Source organism: Triticum dicoccoides, chromosome 2A, assembly GCF_002162155.2.
Source record: "Triticum dicoccoides isolate Atlit2015 ecotype Zavitan chromosome 2A, WEW_v2.0, whole genome shotgun sequence".
In the NCBI taxonomy this organism is placed as follows: Eukaryota; Viridiplantae; Streptophyta; class Magnoliopsida; order Poales; family Poaceae; genus Triticum; species Triticum dicoccoides.
This window is the reverse complement of record NC_041382.1, coordinates 579,254,957-579,271,238: the sequence shown is the minus strand read 5'-3', so window position 1 is coordinate 579,271,238 and position 16,282 is coordinate 579,254,957.

The window sequence follows — 16,282 nt, the reverse complement described above, 5'->3', positions numbered from 1 at the left end:
TGTGATGTGGAATAAATAAAAGCGACAGACTGCATAATAAAGGTCCATATCACAAGTGGCAATACAAAGTGACGTTCTTTTGCATTAAGATTTTGTGCATCCAACCATAAAAGCGCATGACAACCTCTGCTTCCCTCTGCGAAGGGCCTATCTTTTACTCTTATCTTCTACCTTATATAAGAGTCATGGTGATCTTCAACTTTCCTTTTTACATTTTATCCTTTGGCAAGCACATTGTGTTGGAAAGATCTTGATATATATATATATATATATATATATATATATATATATATATATATATATAAACACTATTCTGATCACGGGATCAGAATAATATTCTGATCACAACCTGACCTGCCCCGCTAGTAGTACGTTGAACTTCCCTGTGAACTAGGTTGAACTTCCGCCAACATTGCCTAAATGGGGCTTGCGATATACCGTTGGAAATCTATGGACCCCAATATCATGACCCAACTTAAATTTTTGGCAAAATATAAGCGGTTTAAGAGCAGTTTTGAAAACCGTTTTTTCTTCGCACAAAAAACGTGAATAGTATTTTTTATCGCATTTCTAAACCGTTTATCGGAATGAGGCATATAATATGGCGTTGGAAAGCTGCTGCAAAACCACTCCTTCCACATGTTGAAAGTTTTCTCTAATTCCCTATGGTTAAAGAGTAATTTGAAAAAACGTAAAATTTCATAAACCAAACAGCTGAGTTCGTTTTTTCGATGTCATTTCTAAACGGCTAATCCAATGGAGGCATATGATACGGCGTTGGAAAGCTTATGAAAATGCGCCACTTTTTCATCTTGAAAGTTTTTTTCTAATTTTGAATGGTTTAAGAGTAATTTAGAAAATGGTCCAAGTCCTATCGAGTTCGTATTTTCGAGCTAATTTTTTAACCGTGTGTTCGAATGCAGCAAATGATATGGCGTTGGAAAGCTTGAACAAATACGAAACTTTTTGGTATGTATTGTTTCTCTCAATTCTTTACGGTTTTAAGTCAGTTTCGAAAATGGCGAAAAACATATTTTCGCCATAATTTTTACAAACTTTATCGGAATGGGGCAAATAATATACCTCTGAAAAGCTACGGAAAATGCAAAACTTTTTCATGTTGATGATTTTCTCTGATTCCTAGCTGTTTTCAAGTAATTTCGAAAACGACGGGATCATGCGTTCTGCCTTTATCGCGGAACAGATTCTTCGAAAATGCACCGCGTGAAGAACCTGAACTTCTCGGCGCGTGTACCTGAACTTCACTCTGTTTTTCACGTGATTTTTTTGCTCATAGGTCTCCATCCACTGCTCATAACTACTTCCACTCACCGGAATTGAGCAAGTGATATACCAGTGGAAAGCTGCTGTAAGCACATAACTTTCCCGTGTTGATCGTTTTTTCATACTCGTGATGATTTTAAAAGTTTTTCATCTGAAATTCATTCAGCATAGTAGTTGAACTTCATACTGTTTTCACGTTGGACTTCTGTGACATATTTTTGTTTGTAATTTTCTCATCCATTCGTCAGTGTTACACAAATGATATTCTTGTTACAAACCTTTCTCACAATAATTTTTTTAACTTTCTCCGACGGAGTACTTGAACTTATAATGACAACAAATTTAGCCTTTGCATTTTTATTCCTTTTTAATACAAAATGAACACCGTGTAGAACGTGAACTTCTGGTAGTTTATCAACCTGAACTTCTCTCGGTTACGTGAAAATATCTAAGTTTTTTATAAATATTAATCTGAATTTCTTAATCCTTTTTTTGTGAATTTTGAAGCGCTCCATTTTTTAAAGTTGAACTTCTTGTTATTTTATTTTTGAACTTCTTGCTTCCATTGTTTCATAACGAGGGAAATTTGACTTTTCTATAATCATCGAACTTCTGCATCTTTTTAATATGGACTTCCTGGTTTTATTTCTTAATCTTTTTTATGAAATTTTGAAGCGCTCTATTTTTAAAAGTTGAACTTTTTGTTTCCATTCTTTAATAACGAGGAAAATCTAAGTTTTCTATAATCATCGAACTTCTCCATCTTTTTAATTTGGACTTCTTGGTTTTATTTCTTAATCTTTTTATGAAATTTTGAAGCGCTCTATTTTTAAAAGTTGAACTTCTTATTATTTAATTTTTGAACTTCTTGTTTCCATTATTTAATAATGAGGAAAATCTGATTTTTCTATAATCATCGAACTTCTCCATCTTTTTAATTTGGACTTCCTAGTTTTATTCTTAATATATTTTTTTATGAAATTTTGAAGCGCTCTATTTTTAAAAGTTGAACTTCTTGTTATTTTATTTTTGAACTTCTTGTTTCCATTCTTTAATAACGAGCAAAATCTGAGTTTTCTATAATCATCGAACTTCTCCATCTTTTTAATATGGACTTCCTGGTTTTATTTCTTAATCTTTTTTTTCAACTTGAACTTCATGGTTGATTCTTCAATACTAAGGGACATTTGAGTATTTTAATAACGGTAAAATCTTAGTTTCTAAATAGACATCGAACCACTTTGTTATTTTCGTTTGAACTTCTAGTTTTTTTAGAAATGGGGAAAATCTACTTTTAATCTTTTTTTAGTTGTTCCTTTTCTTAATTTGAACTTCTTCGTTTTATACTTCAGTATCGCGAAAAATCTGAGTTTTTCATAATTTTTGGACTTCTCTTTTATTTTAATTTGAACTTCTTAGTCCTATTCTTAGAAAAAATATATTTTTAAATAAGAATCAAACATTTTATTAAAAATTAAACTTCAAACTTTTATTTTTCCAAGAAACGAAAGGAATTTGAGTTTTTCTATATCCATCGAACTTCTCTTTTTTTTTAATTTGAACTTCTTCATTTTAGTTTTTAGTAACAAAGAAAATCTAAGTTTTGTCATAAATATGGAACTTCTCTATTTTTGTAATTTGGACTTCTTGATTTATTTCCTTTAGTAAAGACAATATCATAGTTTTGTAATAAATATTGAATTGTCCATTATTTCAATTTCAACTTCTAGAGTTTTTTAAATTTTAGAAACAATGTAAGTACTTTTTATGATTTTTGAACTTCTCTATTTTTAAAATTCGAACTTCTTGGTATTATTTATGAAACGAAAAAACTGATTTATTTATTAAAACCAAACTACTTTATTAGTTTAACTCGAACTTCTTAGTTCTTTCACAAAATGCGTAGACTGCATTCCCCCTTTCATTAATTTTTATTTTTGCGTTTGATAACAAAGAGAACATTCTTTTTCTTGTTAGTCTTTTGAAGTGACTTTTCTAGACTTAAATTTTGTTTTGTGCTCTTTTCAAATTTGTTTGTCACTTGAAGTTCTAAAAAATCGCAACTCTCCGATGTTTTACCTTGCATGTTTATTTTTTATTTGAACTTGCTGAGATAACACACCCGACCTTCTCAAACACAACATTTTGACGTTCACAAAAAATATATTAAAGCCAAAAAATTTACCTACAGAGCATGTAAAATTTTCACCATGTTTTCATGAATAGTCAAAGCTACATCATCGGATCCGGATTTCAGAGCAAATATTTTATGAAAAGAAAATAAGATTACAAAATAACAAGGGAGATCTAGCTGAAGGAATCAGTGTTGAGGTGGAGCGAGGGAACTAGATGCAACTAAGAAAAAAGTGAATTATTGAATGGTGATGAAGACCATCTCAAGAAAAAATCAGTAGTGGCAGCAACAACCACTGAATAATCCATCAACTCCCTGTAAAGTTGTTGTAGGTTGTGTACATGTACATATATAATTTTCTTTACACATGACGGTAGCATTTGTGACTATCATATTTGTAGAAAATATGGTTTTGAGTCTAAGGGAGGCCATCTAAAGAATACACAGATTGTGAGATCGCATCCATCTCCCTGCGTCTGGTGAACTTCTTCCTGCCTCCGTGGTGACCTTCTCCCTGCATCTGTCGTGAACTTCTTCATCGATCTGTTTTGTTGGAGTTTTTGGTCTTTTTTCTCTGACGAACATTGAAATATGTTAGTAATTTATATGTTGTCAGTACATGAACTTCTCACGCGCACTAGGACAATTATTGAGATAGTAGATGAAGAGTAGGAGTACATTGTATCAGCCGTCACACTGACAAAAGAGAAAACACCATTAGAGAGCTGAATCGCTGTTGCACACATGTGCTAAGAGAGAGAGAAGAGCAGCTGTGTGCGTGCACGAGCGGACACATACGCGGAGAGCTCCAGCTGCACCCGCAGCAACTCATGCGCACTTGCGCTCAGCATACACGCACTAGGAGGTGGAGCATCAGCGCGTTGTGGACTGTAGCCAAGGCACAATTTGAACGGTGGTCGGGTGATGTCGTGTGTGCGGCTGCAGAGAGACTAACTAAAGAATTCCAAAGAGGCGCAGTTGCTTGCGGAGATGGGAACTACAGGTGGAGATGGAGGCGGTTGGCCGCAGCGGCAACCTCGGACAGAGGGAGGCACGCGCGTGAGGGTGCCACGCGGGCTGGCTGGAGTGGCGCACTGGCGAGTTGGGGGTGGAGGTGCGCCGGTGGGTTGGGCGTGGAGGCATGTGGGGACCGAAAGATGCAGGCCCGATGTGCTTTTTGTGGATCCTTATGCGGCCACTGGGAAGGTAAGCGGCGATGCGTTGGGCGGGGTGGCGTGGATGCCGACGTGGAGACCGGATCTGGCCGGCTTCAGCCGGATCCATGCGTGGCGGTGCTCGGGGGTGACCTGCATCGGGCGGTGGTGCTCGGGGTTGGTGGCGGGGCGCGCGCGGTCGGTTGGGGTTCAGGGATGCGCTAGAGCGAACGGCAAAGTGCGTCGCCGACACCGGCGGGCTGGGTGAGCCTCGCCGCGTGGGGGTCTGTGGAGAAGCCAACGAGTGTTGGTCCGTCGGGAGGATAGGGACGGTGCATGGGGGTGGGGGAGGCAAGTGTTTTTCTTCTTCTTAGTAAGTTCGGGAGTTCGGGAACACCTCCTCGCTGCCTATATAGGGGGATCTGTGATCCAAATAGTTATTATGATCCTGGGATTAGAATAGTCTTGTCCTATATATATATATATATATATATATATATATATAATTGGATGTAAGTTAGCATGAACTATTATTGTTGACATTACCCTTGAGGTAAAAGGTTGGGAGGCGAAACTATAAGCCCCTATCTTTCTCTGTGTCCGATTAAAACTCTGTAACCACAAGTATTGCGTGAGTGTTAGCAATTGTGAAAGACTAAATGATAGTTGAGTATGTGGACTTGCTGAAAAGCTCTTATATTGACTCTTTCTAATGTTATCATAAATTGCAATTGCTTCAATGACTGAGATTATAGTTTGTTGGTTCTCAATAAAGATTCAGATTCATACTTGACGTTGTGAATAGATTATTACTTGAGCATAAGAAATAATATGACAATATCCATATATGTTGCTGTTATAAGAATGATCATGATGCCCTCATGTCCGTATTTTATTTTATCTACACCTCTATCTCTAAACATGTGGACATATTTATCGTTATCGACTTCCGCTTGAGGACAAGCGAGGTCTAAGCTTGGGGGAGTTGATACGTTCGTTTTGCATCATGCTTGTATATCGATATTTATTGCATTATGGGCTGTTATTACACATTATGTCACAATACTTATGCCTATTCTCTCTTATTTTACAAGGTTTACATAAAGAGGGAGAATGCCGGCAGCTGGAATTCTGGGCTGGAAAAGGAGCAAATATTAGAGACCTATTATGCACAACTCCAAAAGTCCTGAAACTCCACAGAATTTATTTTTGGAAATAATAAAAAATACTGAGCGCAAGACGTACCAGAGGGGGCCACCCACCAGCCACGAGGGTGGGGGCACGTCCCCCTGCCTCGTGGGCCCCCTGGTGGCCCTCCGGTGTCCATCTTCTGCTATATTAAGTCTTTCGTCCAAGAAAAAATCATAAGCAAGCTTTCGGGACGAAACTCCGCCGCCACGAGGCGGAACCTTGGCGGAACTAATCTAGGGCTCCGGCAGAGCTGTTCTGCCGGGGAAACTCCCCTCCGGGAGGGGGAAATCATCGCCATCGTCATCACCAATGATCCTCTCATCGGGAGGGGGTTAACATCCATCAACATCTTCACCAGCACCATCTCATCTCAAACCCTAGTTCATCTCTTGTATCCAATCTTTGTATCCAAACCTCAGATTGGTACATGTGGGTTGCTAGTAGTGTTGATTACTCCTTGTAGTTGATGCTAGTTGGTTTACTTGGTGGAAAATCATATGTTCAGATCCATTATGCATATTAATAGCCCTCTGGTTATGAACATGAATATGCTTTGTGAGTAGTTACGTTTGTTCCTGAGGACATGGGAGAAGTCTTGCTATTAGTAGTCGTGTGAATTTGGTATTCGTTCGATATTTTGATGAGATGTATGTTGTCTCTCCTCTAGTGATGTCATGTGAACGTCGACTACATGACACTTCAACATTGTTTGAGCCTAAAGGAAGGCATTGGGAAGTAATAAGTAGATGATGGGTTGCTAGAGTGACAGAAGCTTAAACCCTAGTTTATGCGTTACTTCATAAGGGGCTTTGGATCCATATGTTTCATGCTATGGTTAGGTTTACCTTAATACTTTTTTTGTAGTTGTGGATGCTTGCAATAGGAGTTAATCATAAGTGGGATGTTTGTCCAAGTAAGGATAGCACGCAAGCACCAGTCCACCTACATATCAAATTATCAAAGTACCGAACGTGAATCATATGAACGTGATGAAAACTAGCTTGACAATAATTCCCATGTGTCCTCGGGAGCGCTTTTCTCTATATAAGAAATTGTCCAGGCTTGTCCTTTGCTACAAAAAGGATTGGGCCATCTTGCTGCACTTTATTTACACTTGTTACTTGTTACTCGTTACCAATTACCTTATCACAAAACTATCTGTTATCGATAATTTCAGTGCTTGCAGAGAATACCTTGCTGAAAACCGCTTATCATTTCCTTTTGCTCCTTGTTGGGTTCGACACTCTTACTTATCGAAAGGACTACGATAGATCCCCTATACTTGTGGGTCATCAACTATTCATCCACGGGATCCTGTTCATCCAGCCTCCACCGCGCGCTACTCCACCGGCTACTGTTTAACCAGCCCTCTCCAAGGGCTCCTGTTCAACCACCCCTCCACGAGCTACTGTTCATCCAGCCCTCCACCGTCTACTGTTCATCATTCCCTCCACGGGGTGGTCCTATTCATCTAGCCCTCCACGGGGTCCTATTCATCCAGCCCCAACCGGCTCGATCGATCGGGGTCCTGTTCATCCAGAGGTAACACCAGAGGGTCCTATTCATCCACCCCCACCGGGAACTGTTCATCCAAACCCCCCCCCAGCAACGCTCATTGTTCATCTAGAGGCAGCATCGATCGGCTTCAGTTAGCAGCAGTAGCGAATGAATCGCTCGATCGGGTTCAGTTAACACCCATCGATCGATCGCTCAGGTTCAGTAACGCGTAGCCTGCAGTGCAGTCGCTCGGGTTCAATTAGAGCCCAACGCCTCGCTCGGGTTCAGTTAGAGCCCAACGCCTCGCACCCACGCGTGTGTGTGTATGAGAGAAACGTGCATCGCTTAGCCCCGACCACCCACCGTAACCGGGAACACCCTGATATTTTCCTCGCCCTCGCTTCTACCACGGTTTTTTCCATCATGAACGGACCAAAGAATGTCATGCAGCCGCGTCTCCGGCCCGCCCAAGAAGAAAATCCCATTTTCTGTCATGGTTTTTTGTCATAGAAGTAGGACCCCATCACATCTATGATGATATTGTGTTTTGCCACAATTATTTTCATAGAAGTGTCATAAGTCTGACAGAAAAAAAATTGTTCGGCCCAAAATGTCACAGATGTATCTTTTTTTGTAGTGCCCCCTCCCTCGTGTCGGCATGAAGGGAATCCTAAGCTATGAATGCATGCCCCTAATGTCTACTACACAACCTTCTTCTTGTAGACGTTGTTGGGCCTCCAAGTGCAGAGGTTTGTAGGACAGTAACAAATTTCCCTCAAGTGGATGATCTAAGGTTTATCAATCTGTGGGAGGCGTAGGATGAAGATGGTCTCTCTAAAACAACCCTGCAACCAAATAACAAAGAGTCTCTTGTGTCCCCAACACACCCAATACAATGGTAAATTGTATAGGTGCACTAGTTCGGCGAAGAGATGGTGATACATGTGCAATATGGATGGTAGATATAGGTTTTTGTAATCTGAAAATATAAAAACATCAAGGTAACTAATGATAAAAGTGAGCGAAAACGGTATTTCAATGCATTGAAACAAGGCCTAGGGTTCATACTTTCACTAGTGCAAGTTCTCTCAGCAATAATAACATAATCGGGTCATATAACTATCCCTCAACATGCAACAAAGAGTCACTCCAAAGTCACTAATAGCGGAGAACAAACGAAGAGATTATTGTAGGGTACGAAACCACCTCAAAGGTGTCCTTTCTGATCGATCTATTCAAGAGTCCATAGTAAAATAACACGAAGCTATTCTTTCCGTTTAATCTATCCTAGAGTTCGTACTAGAATAACACCTTAAGACACAAATCAACCAAAACCCTAATGTCACCTAGATACTCCAATGTCACCTCAAGTATCCGTGGGTATGATTATACGATATGCATCACACAATCTCAGATTCATCTATTCAACCAACACAAAGAACTTCAAAGAGTGCCCCAAAGTTTCTACCGGAGAGTCAAGACGAAAATGTGTGCCAACCCCTATGGATAAGTTCACAAGGTCACGGAACTCGCAAGTTGATCACCAAACCATACATCAAGTGGATCACGTGAATATCCCATTGTCACCACAGATAAGCACATGCAAGACATACATCAAGTGTTCTCAAATCCTTAAAGACTCAATCCAATAAGATAACTTCAAACGGAAACTCGATCCATTACAAGAGAGTAGAGGAGGAGAAACATCATAAGATCCAACTATAATAGCAAAGCTCGCGATACATCAAGATCATGCCGAATCAAGAACACGGGAGAGAGAGAGATCAAACACATAGCTACTAGTACATACCCTCAGCCCCAAGGGTGAACTACTCCCTCCTTGTCATGGAGAGCACCGGGATGATGAAGATGGCCACCGGTGAGGGATCCCCCCTCTGGCAGGGTGCCGGAATGAGTCTAGATTGCTTTTCAGTGGCTACGGAGGCTCGCGGCGGCTGAACTCCCTATCTAGGTTATTTTCTGGAGGTTTCAGTATTTATAGGAATTTTTGGCGTCGGGAACAAGTCAGGGAGGTGCCCGAGTCATCTGTGAGATAGGGCAGCACGCCCGGGGGGGTGGGCGCGCCCCCCCACCCTCGTGGATGGCCCGAGGCTCTTCTGGCCCAACTATTTTACTCCGGGGTCTTCTTTTGGTCCATAAAAAATCGTCAAAAATTGGCACGTCCATTGGACTCTGTTTGGTATTCCTTTTCTGTAAAACTCAAAAACAAGGAAAAACATAAACTGGCACTGGGCTCTAGGTTAATAGGTTAGTCCCAAAAATCATATAAAATAGCATATAAATGCATATAAAACATCCTAGATGGATAATATAATAGCATGGAACAATCAAAAATTATAGATACGTTGGAGATGTATCAAGCATCCCCAAGCTTAATTCCTGCTCGTCCTCGAGTAGGTAAATGATAAAAACAGAATTTTTGATGTGGAATGCTACCTAACATAATTTTCAATGTACTTTTCTTTATTGTGGCATGAATATTTAGATCCAAAAGATTCAAGACAAAAGTTTAATATTGACATAAAAATAGTAATACTTCAAGCATGCTAACCAAGCAATTATGTCTTATCAAAATAACATAGCCAAAGAAAGCTTATCCCTACAAAATCATATAGTTTGGCCATGCTTCATTTTCGTCACACAAAATGATCCCATCATGCACAACCCCGATGACAAGCCGAGCAATTGGTTCATACTTTTTAATGCGCTTTGGCCTTTTCAACCCTCACGCAATACATGTGCGCAAGCCATGGACATAGCACTATGGGTGGAATAGAGTATGATGATAGGGGTTATGTGAGAAGACAAAAAAGGAGAAAGTCTCACATTGACATGGCTAATCAATGGTCTATGGATGCCCATCAATTGATGTCAATGCTAGGAGTAGGGATTGCCATGCAACGGATGCACTAGAGCTATAAATGTATGAAAGCTCAAAAAGAAACTAAGTGGGTGTGCATCCAACTTGCTTGCTCACGAAGACCTAGGGCATTTTGAGGAAGCCCATCATTGGAATATACAAGCCAAGTTCTATAATGAAAATTCCCACTAGTATAAGAAAGTGACAAAATAAGAAACTCTCTATCATGAAGATCATGGTGCTATTTTGAAGCACAAGTGTTGAAAAGGATAGTAACATTGTCCCTTCTCTCTTTTTCTCTCATTTTTTGTTTGGGCTTTTTTGGCCTCTTTTTTTATTTGGGCTTCTTTGGCCTCTTCCTTTTTTTATTTGGGATTCATCCTTCTTTCCTCACATGGGACAATGCTCTAATAATGATGATCATCACACTTTTATTTACTCATAACTCAATGTTACAACTCGATACTAGAACAAAAATATGACTCTATGTGAATGCCTCCGGCGGTGTACCAGGATATGCGATGAATCAAGAGCGACATGTATGAAAGAATTATGAAAGTGGCTTTGCCACAAATATGATGTCAACTACATGATCACGCAAAGCAATATGACAATGATGGAGCATGTCATAATAAACGGAACAGTGGAAAGTTGCATGGCAATATATCTCAGAATGGCTATGGAAATGCCATAATAGGTAGGTATGGTGGCTGTTTTGAGGAAGATATAAGGAGGCTTATGTGTGATAGAGCGTATCTTATCACGGGGTTTGGATGCACCAGTGAAGTTTGCACCAACTCCCAAGGTGAGAAAGGGCAATGCACGGTACTGTAGAGGCTAGCAAATTGCGGAAAGCTAAGAGTGTGTATGATCCATGGACTCACATTAGTCATAAAGAACTCATATAATTATTGCAAAAGTTTATTAGCCCTCGAAGCAAAGTACTACTACGCATGCCCCTAGAGGGATAGATTGGTAGGAAAATACCATCGCTCATCCCCGACCACCACTCATAAGGAAAGCACTCAAAGAACACCCCATGCTTCAAATTTGTAACAAAACATTCACCATATGCGCATGATGCGGGACTTGCCAACTTTAACACAAGTATTTCTCAATTTCACAATTACTCAACTAGCACGACTCTAATATTACCATCTTTATATCTCAAAACAATTATCAAGTATCAAACTTCTCATAGTATTCAATGCACTCTTTATGAAAGTTTTTATTATACCCATCTTGGATGCCTATCATATTAGGACTAATTTCATAACCAAAGCAAATTACCATGATGTTCTAAAAGACTCTCAAAATAATATAAGTGAAGCATGAGAGTTCAACAATTTCTTCAAAATAAAACTACCTCCATGCTCTAAAAAGATATAAGTGAAGCACTAGAGCAAATGACAAACTACTTCGAAAGATATAAGTGAAGATCAATGAGTAGCCGAATAATTATTTAACTATGTGAAGACTCTCTAACATTTAATAATTTAAGATCTAGGTATTTTATTCAAACAGAAAGAAAAACAAAATAAAATAAAATGACGCTCCAAGCAAAACACATGTCATGTGGTGAATAAAAGTATAGCCTCAAGTAAAGTTACCGATGAACGAAGACGAAAGAGGGGATGCCTTTCGGGGCATCCCCATGCTTAGGCTCTTGGTTTTCCTTGAATATTGCCTTGGGGTTCCTTGGGCATCCCCAAGCTTTGTCACTCCTTATTCCATAGTCCATAGAATCTTTACCCAAAACTTGAAAACTTCACAACACAAAACTTCACTAAAAACTCGTAAGCTCTGTTAGTATAAGAAAATAAATCACCACTTAGGTACTGTCAAGACAAGATTCATAATTTTTCTCACATGATGCTTACTGTACCATATCATTTCTACAATTTATATTAAGCAATATAAGCCATAGAAACTGGAAAACAAGCAAACTATGCACCGAAACAGAATCTGTCAAAAACAGAACAGTTTGTAGTAATCTATAACTCTCGAATACTTCTGTAACTCCAAAAATCCAGAAAAATTAGGAGTACTAGGAAATTTGTATATTGATCTACTGAGGTTGGAATTGGTATTTTATTGCTCTCTGGTAAAAAATGAAAATTATTTTTGTGAGCTCATACTTTCTGTTTTTATCAGCAAGATCAAACAATAATCACCCAAGAAGATCCTAAAGGCTTTACTTGGCACAAACACTAATTAAAACATAAAAACACAATCATAAAAGAAGCTAGATGAATTATTTATTACTAAACAGGAGCAAGAAGCAAAGAACAAAAATAAAATTGGGTTGCCTCCCAACAAGCGCTATCGTTTAACACCCCTAGCTAGGCATGATGATTTCAATGATGCTCACATAAAAGATAAGAGTTTTAGCATAAAGAGAGCATCATGAAGAATATGACTAGCACATTTAAGTCTAACCCACTTCCTATGCATAGGGATTTTGTGAGCAAACAACTTATGGGAACAATAATCAACTAGCATAGGAAGGCAAAACAAGCATAACTTTAAAATTTTAAGCACATAGAGAGGAAACTTGATATTATTGCAATTCCTACAAGCATATATTCCTACCTAATAATAAATTTCAGTAGCATAATGAATGAATTCAACAATATAATCATCACATAAAACATTCTTTTCATGATCTACAAGCATAGGAAATTTACTATTCTCCACATAAGCAAAATTCTTCTCATTCGGAATAGTGGGAGTATCATAAGAAACTCGAATACTATAAATTGTTTCCACATTAAAAGAGTAATGTTCAGAAAAAGGGTAATCATAATCATGACAAGTTTTATAAATATAATCATCACTACTTTTTATATCATAAGTGTCATCACAATAATCATCATAAGTAACAACTTTGTTCTCATCATAATCAATTGAAACCTCTTCCAAGATAGTGGAATCATTACTAAATAAAGTCATGACCTCTCCAAATCCACTTTCATAATTGTCACAATAATATTCAACACCCTCCAATATAGTGGGATCATTACTTCCTAAAGTTGACACTCTTCCAACCCCACTCTCATCAATATAACCATCATAAATAGGAGGCATGCTATCATCATAATAAATTTGCATATCAAAACTTGGGAGGTTAAATACAACATCTTCATGAAACATAGCATCCTCAAGCTTGGGACAAACATTAATTGCAGCAAATAAATTCTCAAACATGTCATTCTCATCATACATAGCATCCCCGAGCTTGGACCTTTTCATATCATAAGCATAATCACTCTCATCATTAATAGTATGGATAGCACCAATAGTATAGCAATTATCATCATCACAATGAGTAATAGGAGCAACATCATTTGGGAGGGATACCTTTTTACCTTTGCTTCTCCGTCTTTTATTTTTCTTCTTCACATTATGTGTGGGTTTAATCCTCTTTTTGGAGCTCCTTATTAATGAGATTGGTTGAATAGAAGGCTCCTCCTCGTTACCTGATTCATCATAAGAAATAATAGGAGGATATTGGGAAGTCTCTTCCCTTTCATTAGTTTTCTCTTGAACTTCCTTTTGTTTTCTTGTCTTTATGTAATTGGCAATATAAGGATTTTCAATGTAATTCACCACACAATACATATAAATTTCCTCTAGATCAAAATCAAGAACTTTATCAAGGAAAAATTCTGGAAGATCCTTAGTTATATGTTTCATTTCTTCACAACCCACAAGCAAACTAAGTTCATTATGATGCACAAGGGAAATAAAGTAATCACAATTTTTGGACACGATTCGATCATGAAACAATTTGCATTGGATATTTAAATGACCACGTTCATTGCAAAGTTATCAAGGATGGCTAAGAAAATTTAAATTTTTAGCACAAACATCTAGCCTTTCTTGCAACCATTTAGTTTCTAAATACTTATGCCTCTTGCAAAATCTATCTTCCCTATTTGGTGTGTACTTGCAAACTCTATGCACTCCACAAAAATTGACATGCTTATATGAGATATTTTCATCATGACTAGTGCAATCATCATTAGTACAATGGATATTCAAAGAGTTCGTACTAACAACATTGCAATCATGCTCATCATCCAAAGATTTAGTGCCAAATATTTTAATACATTCTTCTTCTAACACTTTGGCACAATTATCGGAATCCTTATTTTCACGAAAGACATTTAAAAGATGAAGCATATGAGGCAACCTTAATTCCATTTTTTTGTACTTTTATTTTATAGACTAAACTAGTGATAAAACAAGAAACTAAATATTTGATTGCAAGATCTAAAGATATACCTTCAAGCGCTAACCTCCTCGGCAACGGCGCCAGAAAAGAGCTTGATGTCTACTACACAACCTTCTTCTTGTAGACGTTGTTGGGCCTCCAAGTGCAGAGGTTTGTAGGACAGTAGCAAATTTCCCTCAAGTGGGTGACCTAAGGTTTATCAATCCATGGGAGGCATAGGATGAAGATGGTACCTCTCAAACAACCCTGCAACCAAATAACAAAGAGTCTCTTGTGTCCCCAACACACCCAATACAATGGTAAATTGTATAGGTGCACTAGTTCGGCGAAGAGATGGTGATACAAGTGCAGTATGGATGGTAGATATAGGTTTTTGTAATCTGAAATATAAAAACAGCAAGGTAACTAATGATAAAAGTGAGCGAAAACGGTATTGCAATGTGTTGAAACAAGGCCTAGGGTTCATACTTTCACTAGTGAAAGTTCTCTCAACAATAATAACATAATTGGATCATATAACTATCCCTCAACATGCAACAAAGAGTCACTCCAAAGTCACTCATAGCGGAGAACAAACGAAGAGATTATTGTAGGGTACGAAACCACCTCAAACTTATCCTTTTTGATCGATCTATTCAAGAGTCCGTGGTAAAATAACATGAAGCTATTCTTTCCATTCAATCTATCATAGAGTTCGTACTAGAATAACACATTACGACACAAATCAACCAAAACTCTAATGTCACCTAGATACTCCAATGTCACCTCAAGTATCCGTGGGTATGATTATACGATATGCATCACACAATCTCAGATTCATCTATTCAACCAACACAAAGAACTTCAAAGAGTGCCCCAAAGTTTCTACCGGAGAGTCAAGACGAAAACGTGTGCCAACCCCTATGCATAAGTTCACAAGGTCACGGAACTCGCAAGTTGATCACCAAAACATACATCAAGTGGATCACGTGAATATCCCATTGTCACCACAGATAAGCACATGCAAGACATACATCAAGTGTTCTCAAATCCTTAAAGACTCAATCCGATGAGATAACTTCAAAGGGAAAACTCAATCCATTACAAGAGAGTAGAGGGGGAGAAACATCATAAGATCCAACTATAATAGCAAAGCTCGCGATACATCAAGATCATGCCGAATCAAGAACACGAGAGAGAGAGAGAGAGAGAGAGAGAGAGAGAGAGAGATCAAACACATAGCTACTGGTACATACCCTCGGTCTCCCTCCTCGTCATGGAGAGCGTCGGGATGATGAAGATGGCCATCAGTGAGGGATCCCCCCTCCAGCGGGGTGCCGGAACGGGTCTAGATTGGTTTTCGGTGGCTACGGAGGCTTGCGGCGGCGGAACTCCCAATCTAGGTTATTTTCTAGAGGTTTCAGTATTTATAGGAATTTTTGGCGTCGGGAACAAGTCAGGGAGGTGCCTGAGTTGTGGACGAGATAGGGAAGCGCACCCGGGGGGTGGGAGCGCCCCCCGCCCTCATGGACGGCCCAGGACTCTTCTGGCCCAACTCTTTTACTCTGGGGTCTTCTTTTGATCCATATAAAATCGTCAAAAATTCGCACGTCCATTGGACTCCGTTTGGTATCATATAAAATAGAAACAAGGAAAAAACAGAAACTGGCACTGGGCTCTAGGTTAATAGGTTAGTCCCAAAAGTCATATAAAATAGCATATAAATGCATATAAAACATCCTAGATGGATAATATAATAGCATGAAACAATCAAAAATTATAGATACGTTGGAGAGGTATCAGCCCCCCAACCGAGCTTCACCTAGCAAAGTGTGAAGTAGAGCTAGCAGCCCCCCCTCCCTCATGTCAGCACGAAGGGATTCCTAAGCTATGAATGCATGCCCCCCCAACCAAGGTTCACCTAG